The sequence below is a fragment of the Physeter macrocephalus genome, chromosome 4 (genome assembly GCF_002837175.3).
Source record: "Physeter macrocephalus isolate SW-GA chromosome 4, ASM283717v5, whole genome shotgun sequence".
Classification (NCBI taxonomy): Eukaryota; Metazoa; Chordata; class Mammalia; order Artiodactyla; family Physeteridae; genus Physeter; species Physeter macrocephalus.
The window spans coordinates 55,034,731-55,061,515 of NC_041217.1; the positions used below are offsets into that span (position 1 = coordinate 55,034,731).

Sequence of the window (26,785 nt, forward strand, 5' to 3'; positions counted from 1 at the left end):
TCCAGGGGCTTCCCTGGTGGCGCAGCGGTTAAGAATCCGCCTGCCAATGCAGGGGACACGGGTTCGAGCCCTGATCCAGGAAGATCCCACATGTCGCAGAGCAACTAAGCCCGTGTGCCACAACTACTGAGCCTGTACTCTAGAACCCGCGAGCCACAACTACTCAGCCCGCGTGCCACAACTACTGAAGCCTAGAGCCTGTGCTCTGCAACAAAGAGAAGCCCCTGCAATGAAAAGCCTGTGCATCACAACGAAGAGTAACCCCCGTTCACCACAACTAGGGAAAGCCCGTGCGCAGCAATGAAGACCCAACGCAGCCAAAAATAAATAAATAAATAAATTCATTAAAAAAAAATACAATATGCTCTTTAAAAAAAAAAAGTAAATTTAAAAAAAAAACCAGTGTTTGGGGGATTATACTCTCAGTACACATTGTTTAACTCAAATTACCCTTGAATGAAGATCCCCCCAATGTTATGTGGTTACCTTTGATACACATACAGCACATGTAGATACATAGTTTAAAAATTTAGCTGTATTTTTCTCTCATAAGGATTCACTATTTGTATTTGGACTAATTTCCTTCCTTCCAGTCTTACTTTCTGAATACTGCTTGATTACGACAACAGATTAAAAAGGAAATAACCATTCTGTTATTAAAATAGTATCTAATACCTTGGTAGAGGAAGTTCTGAATTAAGAATTTTGCAATAGAGACAAGTTAAGTAGTGACTTAGAGTTTTTCATTTTTTTAAAAGTTGGATTTTTACCAAAATTTTTATGATTGTAATCTAGTGTATAAATTAAAAATTTCTAACTATCATTCAAAAATATGCACAGTAAAATAAGTTCAGGATGGAAATGCTTCTGTTGTGCTGCAGAGCCAGCCACTGGAGGGTGTTCAAGTTAACTTCTCTTGGTCTCAATATTCTGCTCATTAGGTTGATGAAATGAAAAATAAATGTGAAGGCTGTGTTTTTCTAAGTCTTCTGATATTAAATGAAAAGTGGTATTTGCATCTAAAATGAAATAAACTGAAAGGGAATATAATTTTAAACCTTAAAGGAAAGGTATTGTGAAAATTCTAGAGTTATGACTGAGATAAATATAACATTCCTTTGGTTTCTAATCTAGAAACTATTCAGAATATTACTGTATTTTTTAATATTCTTACTTTAAAAATTTGCATACAGTTAGAGGATCTAACGTGTCTAGAAACCTAAACATTTTTTATATTACCACAATTGTTTTCATTTAAATTTGAGTATCCTATAAATAATTTTGGTATGGACATTTGTTCTATGAATTCTTCCCTGTTCTGAATCTGTTGCAAAGTTTTCCTTGTCAGTTGACATGCTTTTTTAACCCATGGTGACAAAGACAAATATTCATGAGGGGACTGCTGGAGTATTTTGCTCCAGTTGGGCTCTGAACTTAAGCCTTAAGTTAAGTAATAAAGGTGAACTTGCAAGTGACTCACAATAAAGCACTTACTTTCTCATTAATTTAATAAAATTTCTAAAATTTGGATTATTACCTAATTATCTGTGAACACTGAGTCTTAAAGATAGCAGGATTTTCTGAATATAGCTTACCAGTTTGAAAAATGACTTTAGAGATTTATTCCAGTGCTGTAAATTTTAAATAATTTAATTGGTAAGATTGTTATGGTGATTAGAATCTCCAGAAACAAAATCCTAGTGAATAGACTATTCACTTTTTAGAACTTATGAGAGTTTCAGTAGAGTAAAATAATGATTTAGAAATTAATTGATTGGTTTTGTTAATTATCAGCAATAATAATCATTAAATTGGATAATTTAAAAAATTAAAGTAATAATCCATATAATTCTAGTAGTAGACAGTATTTAATGACGTATAGCAAGATGATAGTTTTTCATTCAGTAGGAAAATTTGATATTTGATTTGGTTTCATAGTTGAATAATTATATTTAGAAATAACATTTTTTTGCTTTATAAGTTAAAATATTTTTTATTCTGGTAAGTCTTTATGTCATAAAGTAAGTAAATGACAGATATCAAATCCATAAGCCAACATTAAAATTCACTATAAAACTTGGCCCCAATTCTGAAAGCTATGGTTCATTCTAGAAATGTTTCTGGAACAGTTAGTGAATGATTTTGGAAGATGAGATTTACATTTTAAATACAGTGTCAACAGTCTTTACCTTGCCATGCATAATTTGTGTTGCCAGATGTGCTGAGGTCAGCGTTTTAACCATTCACATCTTATATTCTGAAATTACTTAGTAATTCTTGAAGGGATTTATGATCAAAAAGAAGGTTTTGAAGGAAAGTATGTTAAGAGTCTTATTAATAGTATGGAAAGCAGTCCATTTTGTGGAGCATGATGTGCTCTGTCACATGGAAACATTTTTTTTGGATGCTTTCATAGCCATCTGTAGAGGGTGGATATTTGATTATACATAAGTCAGATAAAAAAGATAATTTTGACATTGTCTTTGCTTCCCTAAATAACTTGCTTCTGTGAAATGGTGTTAGCTTGATCACATCATTACAAAGGAGTTTCATAGTTGGCAATTAAAAGTATGTATAGTAAATTCATTGTTTATGATTTTTAGTGTTTTCTGTTGACAAGAAAAATTTTAAGAACAGATGATCATCAATCTAGCCTGAGAATTAATGATTTTTTTTGCCTCTGGAATGAAAGATTAATAAACATATTTAAAGTCTATCCATTTCATGTAATTTATTCACTAAATATGTGCCAGAACTTCTCAGAAACTCAGAATTACTATGAAACTATTACATTTATTCTTTTGAAACTTGGGGGAAGATGTAGATGCTTTATTCATTTACAATTACCAGGTATACTGACAAAAATCTGTTATTTTGACTTTTAGAAATTATCCTAGCATCATAATTTCTAATGAGATATTGGATTTGGACTAGTTCAGGCAGCAAGAAAGATTCTAAGATAAAGGAACTTAAATTCTGTGCACTTTGTCTTCAACAATAAAATATATTTCTTAAATGCATATATGTTACTATATTCTTTAACATACATTCATATTATTTTCCTTGAAAAAAATTATCTTTAAGTTAGATGGTATCTCTTTGTGGCTAACGTTAAATCCTTACTATGTATCAGGCATGGTGCTGTGTGCTTTGCATGTAATATGTCATGTGTTTAAATGTTAAGGATAGAACAGAGAAAGATCATTAGACCTCTGACTATAGTCATGGGGATGATCTGTCTTATTTAGGCTCAAACATTTAGATAACTGGGACAGGTCCTTCATTGGTGCATATTGATGATGCAGCTGACAGATGATCACCCAGGGTTTTAGGAAATCTTTCTAAACTATTGTTCCTTGCTTGACTGAGTTTTCAGGAGCCAGGGAAGATATTCTATCAACTCCCAAGTTTTAAACTTAATATTTGGGATTCAGTAAGTACTTGGAGCAAGGGTGAAGGGGAAGGGCTTACCAAAATGGGAGCTGAGTCTTTTCTCTGCCAGCTGTTCTCCATCTATTCATTTCTTCATTCAGTCAAGAAATACTTATTGAGTACCTGCTGTGTTTATGGAGCTCACATACAAGTGAGGGAGATAGCAAATAAAGATAAATACGTAAAGCATATGATATGTTAGACAATAGAGAGAAATCAAGTCTGGGAAAGAGGATATGAAACATCAAGGTTGGCAGCGGTGGGGTGGGGGTCATCTGGGTTAAAATTTTAGATAGGATGGCCTGAAGGATTAAGTTAGTACTAGCCATGTATGGGGGACATCCATTCCAGAAAGAGGTTAGCTAGTGTAAAGACCTTGTGACAGGTCTGCCCCACATATGACCTGCCTATGACCGCTGTGGGGCTTCACTAAGTAATTCCCTCAGTGTGCTTCATCATATCCTGTTGCATCTCAGGTTGATAAACATGGGCCAGGGGCGAGGTTTCATTTGGTAAGATGTACCTCCTATGATGTATACCTTATTAGTGAACGAAGTCTAGTCCTCCAGTACCTGATTGCTGGGTTTCTTTGATTTGTGCAAGAAATTAGGCAGGGCATGTAGCACAACCATGGATCCTTCATACCTGGGGATTCATATTCTTAGGTAGAAGCCATTGCCTTTGTTAGCCAGGTGTTTTCTTAACTGACAGGATGGGCCACCTAAAGTATAAAACCACATCATGTACCTACAAATGCAGTTTGGGAGTATTAGGGTAAATTGTTTAGAAGTATTATGGTATAAAAGGTGCCTTTATTAATATATAAGATACATTCTATCCATACTATTTATTGTCTGAAGAAATAATATTTAATCCATAGTAGTATATATTCTTTAATATCACAGAAATGTAGCTACCTTGCTGGTAGGAGTGATTGTAAAATAGCAACTGATTCTCTTAAGTTACGCATAAAATCAGCATCTTTATAGGTGCTTATGGCTCTTGGTCTAGTTTTTTTCCCCTCAGCTCTTAATATTCCCTTTCTCCTTTAAAAAATTATTGTGTTTATAAATGTAATACATTTAGACCAGAATAGTGCTTCATACATAGACTTACAGTGAGATGAAAGAATATGAATTGAACTTTCAACTGGTCACCATGCAAATGAAGAAACAATATTTCCAGTACCCCAGGAGCCATCCATAAGTCCTGCTCACATCCTCTTTTCCTTCCCCTAAAGGTAAATGTTCTCTGGACTTTTATGGTATTAAATTACCTAGTTTTTACAGTATTATAGCTTTAGCAGTTATATATGTCTCCTTAAACAATATAGAATTTTTCCTTTGGTTTATGTAAATTGGGATAGAGCTTTATGCATTCTTTTGTATCTTATTTCTTTCACTCAGTATTAGGTTTGTAAGATTCATCCATATTTAGTGTAGTTTTAGTCCATTAATTTTCTTTGCTGTATAGTATTCCATTGTGTTATTGTACCACAACTTACTTTTCTATTGCAGATGGGCATTTGAGTTGTTTCTAATTTGTTATTACAAACTATGCTACTCTGAACATTCTTATACATGTCTTCCTGGTGAATATATGTGCACATTTCTATAAGGATTTATATCCAGGAGTGGAATTACTGAGTCACAGGGAATATATATACTCAACTTTATTAGAATATGAAAAACTGTTTTCCAAAATGGGTGTACCAATGTCCATTTTTGCCAGCAGTGTTTGCTCTATATCATCTCCAGTCTTTTATATTACCAGATTTCTAGTTTTTGCCAAAATGGGGTCTGTGTGTATGTGTTAGTGTCTTATGGTGGTTTGTATTTGTCATTCCCTGATTGCTAATGAGGTTGAACATTTTTTTTTCACATTTGTCATTTTTTCATTTATTCTTATATCTAACATCTTTTATCTGGGATTGTGTTTTTTTCCTCTTGAAGTATATCCTTTAGAACTTCCTCTAGTACATCTGGCTGGTGGCAACTCTTAGTTTTTTTTAATATACTGTTTTATTTTATTTTATTTATTTTTTTTTATTTATTTTTATTTTTATTTATTTATTTTTTTTGGCGGTACGCGGGCCTCTCACTGCTGTGGCCTCTCCCGTTGCGGAGCACAGGCTCCGGACACGCAGGCTCAGCAGCCATGGCCCACGGGCCCAGCCACTCCGCAGCATATGGGATCCTCCCAGACCGGGGCACGGACCCATGTCCCTGCATTGGCAGGTGGGCTCCCAACCACTGCGCCACCAGGGAAGCCCTACTGTTTTATTTTATGATAAAATATATATAACATAAAAGTTACCATTTTAGCCATTTTAAAGTGTACAGTTTGGTGGCATTTAGTGCATTCACATTGTTGTTCAACCATCATCACCATCTGTCTCTAGAACTCCTTTCACCTTGCAAAACTCAGTCTCTGTACTCATTAAATGATAAGTCCCCATTCTCCTGTCCTTTGGCAACCATGATTCTACTTTTCATTACTATGAATTTGACTAAGTACCTCATATAAGTGGGGTCCTATAGTATTTATCCTTTTTGACTGGCTTATTATAAACCTTAGAATAATGTCTTCAAGCTTCATCCATGTTGTAGCATGTGGCAGAATTTCCTTTTTAAGGCTGAATAATATTCTGTTGTATGTATATACCATATCTTGTGTATACATTCATCTGTTGATGTCTTAATTTTTATTTGTGTGAAAATGTATTCATTTTGCCTACATTCTTGAAGGATATTTTTTACTGAATAGAGAATTCTAGGTTGATACTTGTTTTCTTTTACTCACTGAAGATATCATTCCTCTATTTTTGGGTTTCCACTATTACTATTGAAATGTTAGCTGTTAGTGTAACTGTTGGGCCTTGGAAAGTAATCTTGTTTTTCCTCTGAGTAGTGTTAAGATTTTTCTCTTTGTTTTATGCCTAGACATGTCTTTCTTCTTATTTATCCTGGTTGAATATTCATTAACTGTCTTGAATATATCGGTAGATTAATGTCTTTCTGGAAAATTCTTAGCCATTCACTCTTCAGATACTTTCAGCAACCCATTCTCTCTCTGATCTTCTAGGATAACAATAAAAAAAAAAACTTGTAAAATCTTCCCTGTGTGTACTCTATGCATCTTCTACCCTTTCTGTGTTTTCCATCCTTTTTTTTTTTTTTCTTCATTCTAGTTTCTTCTGACGGTTTCCCAGTTCACTCTTTCTCTCTGTATTGGTATCTAACATGATATTAAACTTACCCATCGAGTTCTTATTTTTTGCTTATTGTATTTTTTAATTCTAGAATTTATATTTGTGTCTTTCAGATTAGCTATGTCACTTGCATAGTTTTATATTTCATTGCTGAAAATTTCAGATTTGACTTTTATCTCGAGGAACATGGTAGGTTTGTTGTTTTATTTACACTCTGTGATATTTCAGTATCTGGAATCCCTATAGGTCTGTTTTTGTAATTTATTGTTTCTGTTGGTTTTTGCTTCTGGTGTCTTAGCTCATCTAAGACACTTGTTATACTCATTGTACTCATTGTAAATACTGTTGATTCTTGTTATTCATGGTTGCTATGTTATATAAAGTAGCCACAAAAACTGAATCATTGCTTCTAGAGAAAATGCAGGATTTGGGTTAGTTTCCTGCAATCTTCTGGTCACATTTTCATCAAATGAACAATACATAACCTTGTTTTATGTGTGTTTCTGTTTAAAGACATTTAATATGTGTTACTGATTTATTAACATTGAACTCCAAGCTATAAGCACTAACTCATGCATGAATGAACCTTAGTTATCACCTGTATTTTTTCTCTGTAAAGCACATGACAGCCTTTTTGTGCTTAGGAACACTTGACAGCACTTTAGTGCTACTTTTGTGGGTCATTTTAAACAGTGAAATCATTAACAAAAAGCAGAAAAGTGTGAAAATTGGGGCACTAAGTATACCGTGGAAAGGACACTTGTTTACAGTCAGAGAGCTGAAGCAAGAAGGCAGCATTGCCTTTTTCAGTTTCACCTGGTGGTTCAGTTTTTTTGCAGGTCTGTTCTGTGTGTCTGGAAATAACTGCAAGAGTACCCAGTGTATGGATTTTTGAATTACAAGTAAATTTTAGTGAGTAGACAAATTTGCAAATCAGAATCCTGGAATATTGAGAATAGACTTTGTATACTCAATATTGTATTTGAAAATTATTGGTAGAAATACGAAGCCTTGAATGATGTTATCTTCTCTCTGAGGGAATTTGATTTTGTATCTGCCAGATGCCTTGGAGGCATTAGCAATCTAGGGAACACCTTAAATTAAGTTCAAGTCTTGAGGTTTGCTGGTCCACTCAGATGTCGTGAAGCTAGACTGCAGATCTGTGTAAGATCTAGTTTATTTTTTGGTTTTCCACTACCATCAGAGAGTAATCATTGTGATTCCAGCTTAGCATGGGAGTTAGTTTATCAGTCTTCCTTTTGTCTAACATTTAAAATTATTCTTTGTGGAGTATCCAGCTGAATTACCTAATCTCACATTTACAAAAGTAGAACCTCCCTTCCTTTTTCTCTTCTTAATTTTAATTTCTTCTGCCTTCTCATGATTTTCACATTTGTTTCCCTCTTTCCCTTCTTTTGTGTTTTCTTTCATATTTGAAGCATTTGCTATAATTGTTATAAGATTGAATAAATGTTCTCAGTTAAGTACATTTTTTAGATTTACACTAAGATTTGGTCTTCACATTACTTTAGTAATACCGGAAATATATTAACTGATTTAAAAAAATGAAACATGGGAGTTGGAACAAGACCTTGATTTTTAAAATTCTGTTTTTTGCCCTTTTTTTATAATTTATAAAGTGAATCCTCAGCCTTCATATTATTTTGGAAAGAAATGGTGTATAACATGACTTCTTTGTTTTCACTTAGGTTTTTATTGTATTTTATAATAGATGACTGGCTATTGTGGAGAAGTTAAATTTGATTAATGTTACCCTCTTATCAAAACCGTCTTTGTCCCCCTTTATTGTATTTTCTAGCAATAGCCTCAGTGATCCTGCTAAAACTTAAGTCAGATGATGTGGCCTCTCTGCTCAGAAACATCCTATGACTTCCCATCTCAGTGAAAGCCAGAGTCCCTTCTGGGAAGGCTCTAGGTGATCTGGAGCTCCTCATTGCCTCTCTGACCTTGTTTTTACTAGTCCCTCCCTTGTTCTTCAGCTCTTCATGCTCTAACCATTCCAGCTTTTTTGTGTTCCTGGAACATGTTAGGTATGTTCCCATCTCAAAGCCTTGCTTTTCTCTATGTCAAGAAGACTCTTCCCCCAGATATCTGCATCTAGCTTCCTTATATCTTTTCAATTTTCCTTAAAAGTAACCTTCTCAGTGACAACCATCCTGGGTTACCATATCTAAAACTTTAGCTCCCCCATCCCCTCCAAACTCTTTATATTCCTTCCTTCACTGTTTTATGTTTTTCTCCTTAGCACTTATCAGTATCTAACATTTTATATATTTATTTCACCCACATCAAAATATAAACTTCATGAAAGCAGTGATTTTTGTCCACTTTTTCCTACTATGTTCCCAGTGCCTGTCATAGAATAGGGCAGTCAATATTTGTTGAGTGAATAACATGAGTGAAATTTATTACTAGAACCTATTTAAATAAGATAAATCTATATCAAAATGCAAATAATGTAACACAAATGAACACAAATGTAAAAACCTTCACATTTTTTTAAATTTGTATTTTGAAATAATTTCAAACTTACAGAAAAGTTGGAACAATAACTCAGAGGCTTTTTTTTCCTGATCCATTTGAGTATAAGATGCTCCATTACCCTTGAATACCTTGGCTAATTTTTCTTACAAACAAGGGCATTCTACATGAGAAGAGTATAACTATGAAGAAATTAATACTGATACATCAGTCACTACCATTTAATCCTCAATGTCTCCATCATTCTTTGAGTACATGTTTACTATCTGCACAAGATGCTCTAGGCTCATCTTGCAATATCCCTACCCTAGCTCTGGGATCAGTGTGCTCCAAGGAATCATTTTTGTGTAGAGAATGATGTTTAGAACCTAAAATATGGATAGAGTTTTGTTCGTGTTATTGGGTGCCACTGTTCTCAGGCCCTTTCAGTACATAGTCAGGAAGTGTGTGTGTGTGTGTGTGTGTGTGTGTACATACATATAGGTATATATGTATACATATGTGTGTAGGTATGTATATATACATTTATGTATATTTCTGTTATATCAATATCTCAATTCCTGTTTAATATTCCTTGTAGTTTGGCCTTTCTATATTTATAATTTGCAGTGAGAAACTAGGTCCAATTATCTTCAATATGTTACTTATCTGATAATTTCCTCTGTGTAACTAATCTGTTTTGATAAGTCTTATAAGAACTTTTATTCTGGTCTTTATGAATATTGTTTGCTATATTCTGAACTTATCTAATGGCTAACCTAAAGCAAAGCTTGTTGTAATAAAATTAGACTATACTTCATAAGAAAATGGTATGGCGAATCCTGAGAGTTTTCTTTGTAATTAATAATTCTGATAACATGGAGAACATGATTAACATGCAGCTCATTTAACTAATAAAAACTGTTTTAGCTCTTTAATCTATCAATATATTAGTAATTAGAGCATTTCAAAGATTTATTCATACTTTAACTTTTAATTTCTAGTCTCATGTCAGTTTACAGATGTGACAAAAGGGAGGCAAGGAGCAAGAAGGACCCAGTATGAGAATTAGTAAAGGGTCTTGAGTGATGTGTTTATTCATTAACTTGGCAAATATTTATTGATTATCTCATATGCATCAAGCACTGTTCCCCTGGGAAGGTTGTCTATTTTGAGTCAAAATAGACAAACTTTTTACCCTCATAGAATAGAGTTTCTCAACCTTAGCACTTTTGGACCAGGTAATTCTTTGTTATAGGAGGCTGTCTTGTACATTGTAAAATGCTTAGCAGCATCCCTGGTTTCTACCCACTAGATACCAGCAGCCTGCTTCTACTCCCTGCCCTCCCCCCGCTGCCTGGCCCAGTTTGCAATAACCAAAAATGTCTCTAGATATTCCCAAATGTCCACCAGGGGTGGGGAGCAAAATCACTACTCCTGGTTAAGTGCTGCTGATCACAGAACTTAAAATCAAGTGCAGACACAGATATTAAACAGGTAATCATTCAAATATATGTATTTATTTATTATAAATATTTATATATATTCAGTGATATATATAATTATCAACTGTGATAAATGCTAATTAAGAAAAGTACAGAGAGCCAAGAAAAAGATAACTCCATACTGAAAACAGATGAAAGTTTTTATTGATTATATATTAGGTATTTGATGTAAGAAAATAAATGGCCTTTAAGGGTAGGTTGGCTATATATAATGAGTCATACAAAATAGGAGGTTTTTAGGAGTATAAGAGTGTACTGTTAATAACCAAGTTGGAACAACAAGTAGAAATAAGGCAACTTGTGCATGAGGACTTCACAATCTATTTCCAAGCTTCTGTAATCTACTCTGGGAAAAAGACCAATATATGAAACAAGTAGAGAATAATTCAAGGAAATATATAAATTACTAAACTTTGTCATATGTTAATATAAGAGGTGGTTCATAGTTATTTCTCCATTTTGACTTTATGAAGGCTTCATGAAGAAAGCTGGGATTCCAAGTCTTTAATTTAGTACTTGAGGTTCTCTCTAACGACTCAACTGTTACTTTTCAGTTGTTACACGCTGCTACATAATTTCCTAACCTGTTGAAGAATTTGAACTTGATGTAGCAGATAATAGAGGACTGCTGGAGAGTCTTGATGAGGAATGTAACATGATGAAATGGTTATCTGCTCTGGAAGAAACCATTCCTTTCTATGCCAGCCTTGATAGTATCAACATTGGGTTATCAAAGAACAATATTATGTAACTATCAAGTATGTATATTGAAAGAAAAAATTTTTCTTAAACCAAATATCTATAAGTCTTTTATAAAAAACTGATCTCTAAGGATTATTCTTGTATCAACTTATCTTCATATTCCCTGGTTTTCTTTATTAAACATTGCTTATATTTTAATTTCTTATACTACTTAAGGCGCCGTAAATTATAACTTTTAAGTTAATGGCCAAGGTATTTAAAACTGTAAATTATCTTTTAAAAGGTTTAGGCATGGCTTTTCACTTACTCCTTTAAATCTGTTTGCATTCTTTTTGTTGCCTTGCTGAGATCAGGGGTTGGTGTAGGAAAGATCGTAAACTTTGAAATATGGAGCATTTGGGGAAGTTAAGCCCGGTCAACATGATGGAAAAGGCATGAAAATCTTGAAACTGATAAAAATAACAGCAGAATGTGGGAGAAAAATATGTATTGGGAAAAGGATGCAGGAATTATGTCGAAGGTACGCTTGCCCATTTCGAATATTTGCTTACTGCCAATTTTGTGCCTGGGAAGAGGGATTAAAAAAATAAAAGCTTTAACTTCCTTTTCCCCACCCTTCCATTTGAAGGACCTTGATTTAAGACTGGTTTAGTTGGTACCGGTTAGTAGTATTTAACCAAGTTAAATAGACCTTTGTGATGACATCCTCAAATATAATGACTATTTACAGCATTGTTCTCTGAAACAAAGCGTTCAGAGTACCCACAATCTACCCCTGAAGTTAAGAGTACAAGACCACTTAGAAACCTGCAAAGTGTTTCTGATACTAAAAAGTTTAAAGTCTATTGAGTTTGAAAAAAATAAAATAAAAAGTTGAAAACACCAAATCTAATACTTGTGTGTAATTGAAATGAGGTTTTTTAGAAAATTAAATTTGGCAAATGATTAATCCTTAATAAGGATTAATTAGTTTGTCTATTTTAGGGAAAAATTAATTTAACAAACCTATTATTATGTGAAATTTACGTAATGAACATGGACAGTACATAATTTCTGTAACATTTATAGCATCAACTACAGAAAAGGCTGAATTAGTATCATCAAATACAAAGAACATTTATTTCAGAATCAAAGCTATTCGTAAAGCACTGCTCATGGTCACTATAATTAACTCAACATTTCAGGATTATTTAAAATGCCATGCCATATCACTTTACTAGATACACCTTTCAGGTGCTTATGTGCTTCATTTTGGATAAGTATCACTTTTTTTGTACCTTCCCATGTTGCATAGATTTTTTTCTTAGTTGAAAATATTCTCTCATCTGGTGACTTCTGGTTTCGTACCAAAAGTAAAGAAACTTGTAGTTATAGTAAATAATAAAAGAGAGGTCACCCAAAAAGCACTGTTACAGACCCCATACACAGCGTTAGCCCTGGCTCAGCCGCTGGTTGTGATTAGCCAACCAGGCTTCCATAAGTAAGTTCTCCCACCTTTCCCTGGAGCCAGTGGAGTCTTGGTTGGGTGGAATATCAGTGTGAATAGCAGATTGGCTTAGCAGTTGTAGGCCCCTAGGCTGAAGTTTCTAGAGGCTAGCCAACCTCCTGAAACCTCCTTGATACCTAGGAACTTAGCTTTTACTACCTATCTAGGTCCTGCTTTTCTGTGTCCCTCCCGCCCCCAACCCTTTTCCTCCCAGCCCCATTCCCCTGTGGGCTGGATCCTGTTTCATTTCTTCCATGTATATCTCAGGCCTGTTGCTGTAGACAAAAGTTCATTCTGCAATAAACGTTTCTGTCTTCTCCATTTTGCATTTCTGAGTTGGAGTCCCCATGTACCTCTCAGATCAACAAAGCACCATTCTCCCTTCAACAGTGAACAAGGGCACATAACAGAATATCCTGTCTTTCTCTTAATTAGGCTAAGGAGGAAAAGAAAACAACAAAACAAAAACAAAGACTGTATCATTTTAAAAGATGCAAATAGCACTGCCCCCTCCAAAAAAAAGGAAATGAGAGTGTATTATATATATAAAATTTAGATAGAATTGTATTTCTTAGAGTATTACTCATTTAAGCTTTCTTAAATGAGTAATAAATCCAAATCCAAACATTTGGTGGAAAAGTCCAACTTATTTATAATTGCCTTAGATATACTTTAAAAGTTCTGTCACATGAATGGGTCTTGGTATTTGCCTTGTGGCAAATGTCTTCACGTTATATTGATAGAAGTTGCATAGATACTTAAAATGTGTTGTTCTTCATGATTCTGTAGTAATAATTTTCTAGAAGTTCTTTTTTCCCTTTAGTAGTCTTTCTTTGAGAAACATTTAAAAAATGTATGTCTGCTTTGATGTAAATTAGAGTTGTGACATATTATAGAGCAATTTTCACAAGTAAATTGGGTCAGGTAGCTCAGAATTAATAATCTTTTTTCCAAAACATTAACTCATTTCCTTTATGTGTTTATAACCTAGTAGTGTGTGAGTACCAGCAACTAAAACAAAAGGAAGTTTTCTTTTTTAAAGTAATTTTAAAATGTGATTTTATTATTTCTTAGCAGTAAATTAACTAAGTATTAGACAGCCTTAATCAATAGTGTTTACTAAGAACCGAATGTGTAAAGGGTAGTATGTTTAGAAATAACCCCAATTGGAGGACAAGGACATTGAACTTGCTGTCCTTGTAAAATACAGTGTGTGTGTGTGTCTGTGTGTCTCTGTGTGTGTGTGTGTGTGTGTGTGTGAGTGGGAGAGAGGGCAAGGAAGGGAGGGCTGGAGGAAAAGAGGGATAGGTTAGGGGGTGCATATAGTAGTTGCAAGTAACCATTATGGTGTGAAATTAAACAGACTTAGGACACATCTAAAGATGGCAAAATATATGTTAATGCAATATAAAATTTGGTTTATTAAAGACAGTGAATTGTGATTGGAAATAATTGGGGTAAGTTTAAATGAAGGAGGTTTAAAGCAGTGTTTTGAAGGAGGGAAGGCAGATTAGCAGAATGTGAATTTGAGCTAAGTTCATGGGCAAATTAATTTCCACTTACTAACTGAACCACTTTATTCATAGAAACGATACTTTGCCTCTTTATATTGAAGTATACGGGAGGCCATATTGCATTTAGGCAATAAGAGAAGAAGTAGGCAGGGAAAGATTTATGAAGGAGATTGGAAAAGATAAAAAGATTGCTGTGCCATAGAAGCCAAGTGAGAGCAATTATCACAACATCATGTTTGGATTTAAGAATGAGGCCCGAAAAGAGGTCACTGATGGCCTCATTAGTGACCTTCTAGAGACCAGTTTCAATAGAGTAGTGATGATAAGCAAATTACAGGGAGTTGAAGAGTGAATAGATATTGAAGAAATAGAGAAAGTCACTATAAATTATTCTTTTGAGTTATTTTTGGATAAAAAGAAAGAAAACATTGCAGCAAGTGAAAGGCAGATGATGTTTGAATGGGGCGAGCATGTTCATAGGTTATAGGGAAAGAGTCAAAATGCAGAGTGAAATTCTGAAGATTCAAGAGAGATAATCATTAACATAACAAAATTTTTATAGATAACAATAAAAATGGGACACAAGAACAGGGGATAGCCCTTGAAAAGGAGGATGTATATGGCCTCCTTTGAAATAGAGAAAGAGGGTATTCCAAATAAAGAGACTGTTTCAAATGGAGAATTGAGAAGTTGGATTATTTACATTCTGTAGTTTCCATGTTTTCTAGGAAGTAAGTTTATTATAGAATAAGAGAGATGGAATTTGAAGGAGGTGGTTTTGAATAAAGAAGATGTCTGCTTTTGGTAAATAATCATCTATCAGTTTGACTTGTTAGATGGTCAAGTCAACTAACGATGAGTTAACTTCCCAGGGTTACATGAATTACAGTGTATTCCTTTGGCTTAGTTTCATGAATTAATGTATTATTAGTCAGAACAATTACACAGAAAATAGATTGGATAGTATACCAAGGGTGGAGATTGATAAAATGTGTGCAGTAAAAGAAAAAGTAGTTGAGAAAAATATAGACTGACCAAGGATTCCATAGAGAAAGACAAATGAGTAAGGGTAGGAGGGAACTTGTAGACAGGGCAACAAGGGAGAGAATGAAGGACTAGAAATGGTAAGCAAAAGGAAGGAAGAAGTTCAGTGGGAGTGGGGAAATGGAATATTAGCTTAAAATACTAACGGTAGAGTAGTTTATTCCTTCAGCAGTATTTGCGTGCCCACTGTTTACTGGGCGCTGTTCATTGTAGTTTCTTACAAGAGATGGAAGTACCAAATAGGTACTGTTCAACAGAGTTGCCACTAGATGTCACTCTGACTCATATGGCAAGTCTAAACTTGACACTCCTCAAGATACAGGGCTTTAAAAGTCAGACATACATAAATAGGCAATCTTCACAAGTTTACGAAGATTGATTCGTTCTAATTCAGGTATCTTATTTGTACAGCTACATCCAAAGAAAACCTCCTTTAAAACAAAAACAAACCCTGAAAATTTCATGTGATTAATACTGTCTTTGCATTGTTGATTTATTTTTACTATGTTAATCACACTTAAATAGTAGTATTCCTCTAGTGAGCTTTAAATTTTTCTGAAATCCTACACCAGAGTTTGTGCAGGTATTTTCTTTTCTTAATACTGTTTTTAGTTGTTTGCTAGATTGGTTGTGGTTTTATAGGGATGAATGAGTTTTTATAAGGACTAACGAAGCTTCTTGTTACTAACTGTTCAAGATTGTGCATGTCTATACTATACTGTGAGTGTGAAGTTTCGCTTGTGTGGCCTTTCTGTTATCAACTCTAAGGAAGCACACAGTATCTATTCAGCTTATTAAAAAAAAAATCTCATTCTTGTTTTCTATCCCAACCAGATAGGATCACCAAGTAGTTTTGCTTCCTTGTCTTCATGTTCAAATAAATGAATCATGTTTAGAAAGCTTGTCAGACTTCCTGCCTACCCACAAGGTTTTCCAACTTGGTTCTTTCAAAACCTCTGAACAATCTTGGACAGCTTTGCAATATGATTATTTAAACAAGCATGCAAAAAACAGACAAACTGACAAATGATGTTGACTTTCCCAGAAACGCATATATAAACAATACCCAGACACACTGTATATGTTATAGGATCTGTTTATGTTCTTATGTTTTCATTTATGTTAATTTTTCTTCATTAGACTGAGAGCCTGAGGAGATATTGCTTGAAACATTGGGTCTCAATATAAACAATTTGAAAACCACTATAGTAGAAAAAGCATAGTGTCACACTTTCTGCATATGATATGCCTAACCATATATCCCAGTGGTTTTTACATAACCCATTTTATTGCTGACGCTTAGTTACTTGTGATCCATTATGATCTTAAATGATTTTTAGCCATGTTTGCAAAAAATCAATACTGTGTCTTAAGTACGCTGTTTTAAATTTCTCTCTTTTGAATTTTATTGTGTTTATGGACAAAGTCGGTTTATATTTTAAGGTGATTTTCTGTGGTACTTCCCAATGTAATATTAATACTTTCATTTGGAAAGGTAACTGTTTGCTAACATCATTATGGTCTATATAAAAACACGTATTAATCAGGAGAGCCCTTTGCATCAAGGGGCCAGGAACAGAACTTGTGGCACAGACTTGGTAAGCTGCAAAGAAGGAAACAAATACATTATTTGGAATAACTGGAAATAGGCAGAAGATGCAAGTGCAACTTGCTTTGAGAATTTTACAAAAGCCTTTTCCTTGACTAGAAAAATATTTACTATTTCATTGGTTCTTAAGACCAGATGTTGTTAGGTAATATTTTGGTCTATTAAGTGAAGATACCTTCTTTTAATCTCTAAATGTCTCGAAAAAAAAATTATTTTGCTTTTTGGACAGGTAAACATGAACATTGCATTTACTGAATTATACTAGGTAGAATGGTAAAACAGGAAAGGAGGTCAGTAAAAACTTCCCAGCAGTTGCATCATAATTTTGCTTTCTCAAAATTATGTTGAATTGATCATTATGAGTTATAGCCTCTATGGTAAAAAAAGCATTCAGCTACGATGCAGCAATGCTCCATTAATGAAATTCCTCTGGGAATTTTTCTATAACCACTTTTTAATTCTTAAATTCACTTTGCCATATAATTTTCAAAATGAAACTTTTTTCTGACATTTATATTGGAATATAAAAAGTAAGTTCATTTCTTCGAGGCTTTACAGTGAAAATATATATTCCTTTTTAGGAATATATTCCTTTGTTGTACTGAGAATAATAAGTTTATTTAGATAATGGCCATCTATGCTCTCTATCTCTAATCCCTAAAGGCCTTAACCTCCATTAGGAACAAATGTAGATTTTTGTTTGCTTGAAATAGCTTTCTAAGCATGTAAAAACTCTTTCGACATTATTATTTAGGGGCTCCCATCCTCCCAGTGGAATCACAGCCTAATACAAAAACTTTGCAGCTGGTGAGCTCCCAAAGCTCCTTTTGATGATTGTTTTGAAGCTTAGCATGGCAGCTTGCAGTTGTTCCTTTCCTGTACTGGTACCCCACTCTCAGCCCACTGCCATGTTCATGTTCTTCTAGACGATAAGAATTCTCCAGTGGTAAAATACAGGGCTGAAAATTTTTGATGCCTTCTTCATTCTCTGTTCCTTATAATTCTTTTCCATTCATAAAGTTTACTGGAGATTTTCAAGGAAAAGAGCTTGTGACCGCTCTCTCTCTCTCTTTTTCTCTATGTCTTCTCTGATGCCTTACTGTCTTAAACGCATTTATTAAATTAAATAATATGTATATCAACAGGCAGTAAGTATCCAGAGGTTATGGGATTCCTTCTCTTCTCAGTAAAGTGTTAGGAATCAGAGATTCATTCTGCAGTTCTGACTATGGCCTAGTTATCAAACTTTGAAATTTCATCTCTTATTATGTTCTCTATTGAAAAAAATAAGGGTACAGATAACCCAAGCAAGTGGCGGTTAATGACTTAATTCCCTGACAAACTGGTTGACAAGAAATTGTCTCTAAAGTTTTTTTTGTGTGTTTAACTAGCTTTATCATCTATAGGCTTGTATTGGTATTATTTAGAGAAAAAATATCACTCAAGATAAATCATGTTTAGCTCACTGAAATGTAAAGACAGAATACATTTTAATTGAATAATTAAATAGGATGTGATTCAGATGTTATGAAATATATAACACAGCTGTAATTGAGAAGATCTAAAAAGACATGGAACTGATAGGCCAAGTTAGAGATGTATGTTAAACTACTGAAAAGAAGATACAGAGAGAAAGTTTGAATATAAAGTACTACCTGTGTTTGAATTTAGTAAAATAAGTGTTGAAATAGGGAAATAGAAACAAAGCAAAGTGAAAAACTGTTCAGTGAAAGATCTTTTCATTTTGGTTCCACACAGGGAATTTGTGCTTTTGCAGTTTGTTGATAATGTGTATTAAATTTATGTTCCAGAGTTAATGCGGATTTTGCTAAATTAATTTTTTGCAGGTCTACATAATACATTTTTAAACTGAGATATAATTGACATACAACATTGGATTAATTTCAGGTGTACAACGTAATGATTTTTTATTTGTATATATTGTGAAATGATCACTACAGTAAGTTTAATGCATTGTTTCTTTGAAAGCTATTTTCAAGATAAATATTATTGAGTACTGTTGATGCTTATTTTATATAATTAGTATATGTCTTGAATTCACTAAACCCACTTCAAAGACATCTTCTAGGAAATCCCTAGAAGTAGTAAAATCTCCATTCCTAGTACCAGTGATCAGATGGGCAGGAGAATAGTCCAGAGGTGAGATTAATAATCTCTCATTCTGGAGAGCTGAGTACTAATATCATCTATTGCCACCAAATTACTTTACCTGTTTTTTTGTAAAATAAGAGGGATTGACCTAAATCATCTCAAAAATTCCTGCATGTTTTAGCATAGTGTGATATTTTAAAATAAATGTTTTTAGTGTTGTGTTTCATTTTATTATATAGATATGCCCCATACTTCTGTTTTAGAACTGAGATCTTGAACAAGATCATTACAAGAAATTAGAAAACCTCTCCCATTACTTGCAAAAGAAATATCTTTTTGAGAAAATAATAAACATATATATTTTAATTCATAAGGACTAATAAGTATAGTTATCACAAATGAGATCCCCACATGGTGACAAGAATAGCCATTTCAAAAATTACCATTGAACATAGTAAGGAATATTGGAACTAATACATCATGGTGTAAAATATAGTAAATCAGGAGATTCTATTTCTTTTACCAGTAATAATTTTCTGAGGTAAATTTTTCATTAGGGTATGAGATACATACAGAAAAGTAAAAGAATCATAAGAAAACCCCTCTGAATTTTCAGAGTGAGCACACCATGTAACTAGCATCCATATAAAAACACAGAACATTACCAGTACCTTCTACGTTTTTACCTGCTGTCCCTCTAGTTACTATCCTCCACCACGCTAATAGGATGGCTTCTGCACCATAGATTAGTTTTGCCTGCTTTTGAATATGGAATCCTGTGGTGTCATTTCTTTTTATGTTTGTTAAGAGTTCATCCGTGTTGTTGCGTATAACATTAGTTCTCTCATGCCAATTGCTATATGATGTTTCCATTGTATGACTATACCACAGTTTATTGATCTGTTTGATTGTTGGATATTTGGATTTTTAAAAATTTTTTGCTGTATGTCTTTCAGTATGCTATAGACACACTTCTGTTGAGTATATACTTAGAAGTTGGAGTGCTGGACCATAGGATATGCTTATTATGTTCAGCTTTTGTAGATACTGTTAGGTACTTTCCTGAAGTATTGGGGTTTTTTTTTTTTACATTCTCATCAGCAGTTTATGAGTTCCATTTGTTCTGTATCTTCACCAACACTTGAGATTGTCTTTTTAATTTTAGTGTTTCTGTTGGATATATAGTGATATGGCACTGTGGTTTTAATTGGCTTTTCCCCAATGATTACTGAAGTCTTTGAGCCACTTTCTTAAGTTTGCTATTCATGTGGAGTACTAAAATAATTTTATGACACTGCATCAAAAAAAATAAAATTCCTTATGTTAAGAAGGGGCATTGTAAATTAGATATTTTATAAAACATTTGGCATAATCATTTGTTCTACTACCTCTTTTTGTTAAATTGTGAAATGCTTTGAAAATCTTTTCTAACTTAATAAAACATTCTCTGTATTTCAAACCATAAAATTAATTTCAAATGCTTATCTTTTAAGTGTTCTTAAAACTAATTATTGATATCATTTTTGGGAAAAAGCTATCAAAATGAAGTAGTTTAAACAAATAGTATAATTTTTTTTTTTTTTGCACCAGAAGAAAAATACTAGACTTTGTAGAGAGTGTAATTTAAAGTTGATCTATCTAACTAATTTTAGTTTTAGTGGCCAATTACATAAAGCCTTATCTTCTAATACAGAGTTTGGAATTTCTTTGAGCAGTATTTTAGAGCTATGTTTCTGAGGTAGAGACTGACTTTTCCATGTGCTCCTATATTTTCTACCTTTCCATTAGTTATATTGGATACATATGACTAGTTTCTGGCCAGTGGACTGTGTGCAAAAATATTATGTCACTTCTGGGCTGAGGCAGTGTACCTCCTCCCTTGATCTTTTCTCTTGCTATGGTGACTTTGAAGGCTATGTACTCCAAAGTCTCTGTAGTAAGCCAGCCAGCTCTGGGCTGTTCTAGCAGTCAGGGTTAAGTAACCTAATACAGTTGGAATTCAGTAAATGGTGTGTGTGTGTGTGTGTGTGTGTGTGTGTGTGTGTGTGTGTGTGTGTGTGTGTGTGTATATATTTTTAGAAGATACCATGAAGCCCCATCCGTGATTTTTGTGAGCAGAGTGCTGTCTTCCTTAAATACTAGAGTTCAGAAAATATGTTTATGAGGAGAAATAGGTTTCTGATGGCAAAATAAAAAAGACCAAAAAGTTTGTTTTACTATACTACCAAATGAGAAGAAAAGACAGATGTTTAAGGTTTCTGACTGTCACAGAGTCATATTTATCATTTATGTCGAATCCCATCATTTTCACATGATTCTAACTGGTTTGCCTTTTTTTTTTTTTTTTTTTCGGTTTAGTAAAGTGACAACTCTCACAGGAGGTGTGTGTCACAGAATATATTGAAGGATCATGAAAAAAGTTTTGTAGTCTACCAGTATTTGCTGAACATTGTGAATACAAAGAACACACCCTAATTGAGACTAAAAACACTTTATTTAGAAAAATAAGTCCTTTTTATCTTCATCTCTCATTTAAAATTTTTTATACAGAAGTGATTTCTTTGAAACGCTCTAATTTGCTTATTCTTTTTCTTGGTTTTGTTTTAGGAAGAATTCCCAGCAACCAAAAATAAGCCTTAGTTAATAACTTGAGGTAAAGAAGTATTTTATGTATTATCATGTGTCTGCTAATCTTCTTGTATTAAATTACTTAAGCGACTTGAGTAGAAAACTTTGAAAATGTGAGATGTGTGGTACCAGGGAAATGATCTTAAATAGGACAAAATTGGTTAAGAAATTGAAATGAATAAGAAGCATGTGATAAAAATATGCAGCACTCTCACTGGACTATTTAAATATCTTATGTAAGATTATTGTTGGACTGTGCTCTATAAACTTATAAAAGGAAAATATTAATTCCTTCTATTTAACCTCTTAGAGGTATTGTCAAGATTAATATTCTTACATGTAAAATTTCACAGGTAAGTGTAATAGAATTGTCACTAGCCAAAAGGTTTTAGTTTAAACAACATCAGTATGATAAAAAAAGATAAATGCTCCTCAATAAATTATTGGAGTAGTTTTTTACTAGTGTTACTGGAAATACGCGATATAGTACCCCTTTTTGTGTAATACTGATTTGTTTTGAGAGAAAGAGAAACATTCAAGGAGACAAAAATCAGTAATGTCTAAAGACTGACAAACTTTTTACAGAAAATACAGGTATAAATTTTTATAAAATGAAAGACCTAACATACATTTCCCAGATGTACGGCCAACATTTCCTTCAAAAAATAGATTTCCAGGTACTTCATAACTTGAGCAAGTACTTGACTCAGCCCCTCCCCTCAAATTTCATATTTGAGCTTAATAAATGTGCTTAGAAAATTTACATAGATGAAGTTTTAGAGTTTCTAGAGGGCACAGTATAAATAATTACTCTCCTATCTGGCCTTGTATATACTGTTAGGCATAAAATGAAGAGTAAAGATGGAGGCCAAAATATACTACCGATAAATGTTAAATTGGAGGTCTTAATGTGAGAGCCAAATGGCTTGCTGACTGAATTACAGAGTTAGGCAGACTTTCCCAAGCACATTTCAGGCAGTACAAATAAGACAGTGTCATAGAACTTGGGTCTTTTTTTTTTTGTAAAGGACCAGATAGTAAATACCTTTGCAGTTCATATGGTTTCTGTCAGAACTATAGCTACTCAACTCTGATTGTAGTGCAGGAAAGCCACCAGACACAATACCAAACTAATGGGCATGGCTGTGTTCAATAACACTTTATTTAGAAAAACAGACTGCAGGCCTTGTATAGTTAGTTTGCTGATCTCTTACACATAAGAACAAAGACAGCAGACTAGCTTCAAAAGGAAGAAAAAGGGCTGAGCTTAATTTTGCATACCAAGATTTTTTCCCCCCAATTTTATCCACCAGATAAATTACTACAGAATTAGAGTGAGTAAAGGGAAAGAAAGAAGCCTGGAATTATACTAATGAATGTTCCTTTTAGGAAATGGGGGGAAAGTTTTCCTCTGATCTTCAGGCTTACTACCCTTCCAGTGAACACACACAAGAACCTGTTAGGTACAAAGCATTACTTCATACTGAATATCTCAACTTTGAGAGTCTTGGTGTTTGTCAGTGTTAATTTTGGCATAGTTTTTCATCACCAGTTTATTTCTGGCTAGTGATAGTAAAACCATGTTAATGAGCTCACAGGAGGACTCTTATCTTTCTGCCACATGTGTTGACACGAGGGCATGTTTTAAGATAGCTCAGGTTACTCTGTTGATTGATTCATATTTATTGAGTGCCTACAGAGTGCCGGGCATTTTGATAAATGCTAGGGATGTAACAGTGAACAAGAGTGACATGGTTCCTGCCTGCACAAGAGTTTGTGTCATGCACGTGGGAGGGATCTGAGGAGAGAAAATGATCTCTAAGTTGAAACCTGAAGGATGAGCTGGAGGTGGCCAGTTGACAGGGATGGGGAAGGAAAAAAGGTGTTCAGTAGGACTAACAAACAGCACAGGCCAAAAGGGACAGCTCAGTGTGTCCCCTGTAAGGAACATTGTTTGAGTGGAAATGGACGAGGCTGGAAAAGGAAGAGGAAGCCAATGTTGCAGGGCCTCTGTGAAAGTCTGGTTTGTCCGAAGATCACTGAGAAGTGGTTAAAGGGCTTTAAGACATAAGGTCTTAGAAGTTTGCATTTTTGCATACGTTGGGTTTGGATCACAAGAGACGAAGATTGAAACCCTGCTGCTGCGCTGCCCAACACGGTCACCACGAGCCACAGGTGCTTGTTGAGCTCTTGAAATGTGGCTGGTATGGCTGTGGTAGTGGATTTTAAATTTTATTTAATTTTAATTAAAAATGGGAGCAATAAAAATACTTTAACTTTTGTTAAAGGATTGCTTATTGTTTTGGTAGGATTACATTCCACTTAAGCTGTTGAAAATACAGCATCTGAATTGAGTTGTACTGTAGGTGTAAAACACATACTGGGTTTTTAATTCATGCTTTGGGAAAAAAAGAATATAAAATATTTCAGTGTTTTTACTGATTACTTATTGAAATGATGGTATCTTGGATATATTTGGTTAATTGAAATATATTATTTAAAATAATTTTACCTGTTTACTTTTTTAAACGTGGTTTTAGAAAATTTAAAATTGCATATGTGGCTTGGATTATGTATCTGATGGATCACTTTGGCTGGAGATCAGGTAGGAGGCTCTTAGAAGAATCCAAGTGAGACATCAGGATGATCTGAGTTAGGGTTGGGGCAACAGGGTAAGGTGGATAAATTTGAGAACTATCTAAGAGGTAAAACAGATAGGATTTGATTAAATAAGAGAGGTGGCAAACTAGTTGTAAGGAGAAAAAGGGAGCCTCAAATCACTAAAATGTAAGGAAATGCATAGTAGTACCTGAATAGCAAATTAAACAAACAAAAAACAATACATGTTATTTTTCATTGACAATTTAAATTGATGTAGCAGTATTGTTCTGCTTGTACTATTGAATTTTTTTTTAGCATATTTAATGTTTGCCGTTTAGTAGGTATTACCTAAGAATTGGCTCTTTAGAGTTACATAATTTTGCATTTCTTAGATTATAGCTGGAGGCCAAATTTTACAGTGTAATAGTTTACCATCTTTATATCGTTGTCATTAATCTCCTTCCATCAGTTACCAAGTAGGAAGTGTGGGGCACAAGGTTTTTATATAATTTTGAGTATGTGAAGTCTCTCACCCTCCAATTTGATATAATTGAAATTTTTTTACATGTTTTCTTTAAGATTAAGCTTATTTCTGTTTAAAAGAACAAGCACTTTATTTACATGTGAAGGTTTACTAGCCCGTCTTTAAAGCTGAAGCCCTAAAATATCTGATGAATGTTAAACATTTAATACTTTTTCCTGCTGGCCTTCTAAGAAATAGGATGCATTTCTAGCTTCATTTTCCAGTCTCTTAAGCTTAAGAAAGTAGTCGAGACAGTTTGTTGACCCCAAAGAGATCTTTCAGTCTCTGACTTGTTAGACAACAGGGTCTGTAGTCTTCATTGGCATTCACATCACAGGCAGCCACTGGGCTCAGTGCAAAGCCAAGCACAGCTTTAGGATTTAGACAAAGCCAATCTGGCAAAGGAACCCAGTTGTCAGGGAAGTTGGCTGTATTGTAAAGAACTGTTGCATAATGGGGAGACCAAGTAGAACTATTAGGATGCAAATGTGAAAAAAATGGTGGAGCTAACCTGCAAAAACAAACATTTCTTTTTTGGTGACGAGTCTATTCATTGTTGCTTTCTTCTGTTTAACTTTGCTGGGCTATAGATGTAGTTGGTGCAATTTGAGTATATTAGTTTATCTTAATCACTGGTCAGAATGCTACTCTGTTGTTTTTAAGTGAACAGCTAATTTGTATAAAAAGACTAAAGTACTACAGTATTTTGGAATCTTTTTATACTTTTCAGCTGTGTCCTACTTCAACATTGATCAGTTTTTATGTGTGAATTTAATTCGCAGATTAGGATGAAGACACTTTTTGACCCTTGATTTCATTTCATCTGATTTATAGCAAAATATCATTCTCATCATTGACACCCAGTTACTTCCCTAGTGGACTGTGTTGTCTTATCTAATGTAAAACCTTTATCAAGAGGAAAGTACTGAAATTCTTAAAACAGGACTTTAGTTTTGTTTTACTAATGTCCCATTAAGGAAATCTACCCTTTCTCATTTCTTACTCTGTTCATCCCTGCCTTGAGTGCCCACTTTTCCTTTTGCCTTCTACTTCTTCATTTTTGTTTTTCTCTTTCTACTTCTCATCTTCTTTAGTTAAATATAACTGAATCCACACTTTGGTAAGTGCTCTGAAGTGACTTGTGCAAGTTCATACATCTTATACATGATAGAGTGAAGAAAGCTTTCTAGGGGTTGTGAAGGTAAAACTGAGACTTAAAGGAAGAGTAAGTTACCTGCTACAGTGTGAGGGGAATCAGGTTACTGGAAGGGGACCAACAAAAGTATGACAGAACGGAATCTCCCACCTTTCTGGGAGGGAAAGTAGATCTGTAGGGCTGGGTAGTCGATGACGAAGGGACTGTATTCAGATAATATTTTACATATGCTATTTAAGTGTGCCACAGTTCATTTATTCAGCAAATACTTGTAAGTATCCACAAAGTGCCACTAGCATGGGTACTCTCCATTGGGAAGTTGGGAAGAAAATAGAAAAATATGGGTAGCATCCATCTGAATGGAATCAGATGGACTTTGAGGTTTTTAAAGTAGATGAATCTTTTTTTTTTTAATTACATGAATGAATCAACAGTTTAAATTTTATTTATTTATTTATTTATTTTTGGCTGTGCTGGGTCTTCGTTTCTGTGCGAGGGCTTTCTCTAGTTGTGGCGAGCAGGGGCCACTCTTCATCGCGGTGCGTGGGCCTCTCACTATCGCGGCCTCTCTTGTTGCAGAGCATCGGCTCCAGACACGCAGGATCAGTAGTTGTGGCTCACGGGCCCAGTTGCTCCGCGGCATGAGGGATCTTCCCAGACCAGGGCTCGAACCCGTGTCCCCTGCATTGGCAGGCAGATTCTCAACCACTGTGCCACCAGGGAAGCCCATAAAGTAGATGAATCTTGAACAAAGTCTTTGTACCTCTCTCTGTTTTGTTTT

At 34.3% G+C, this 26,785-nt stretch overlaps 1 protein-coding gene across 4 annotated transcripts in view; it reads left to right on the plus strand.

Moving 5' to 3' along the window:
* AKT3 (AKT serine/threonine kinase 3) overlaps positions 1-26,785 on the plus strand; it is a 397,960-nt gene that overhangs the window by 80,961 nt on the left and 290,214 nt on the right. The window contains exon 2 of one of the 4 annotated variants that reach the window (XM_055084210.1): positions 21,704-21,749. The exons of the other annotated variants lie outside the window; for them this stretch is intronic. The gene's annotated coding sequence lies outside the window, so the exon portion shown is untranslated. The remainder of the gene's footprint in view (positions 1-21,703; positions 21,750-26,785) is intronic. 4 annotated transcript variants of the gene reach the window in all.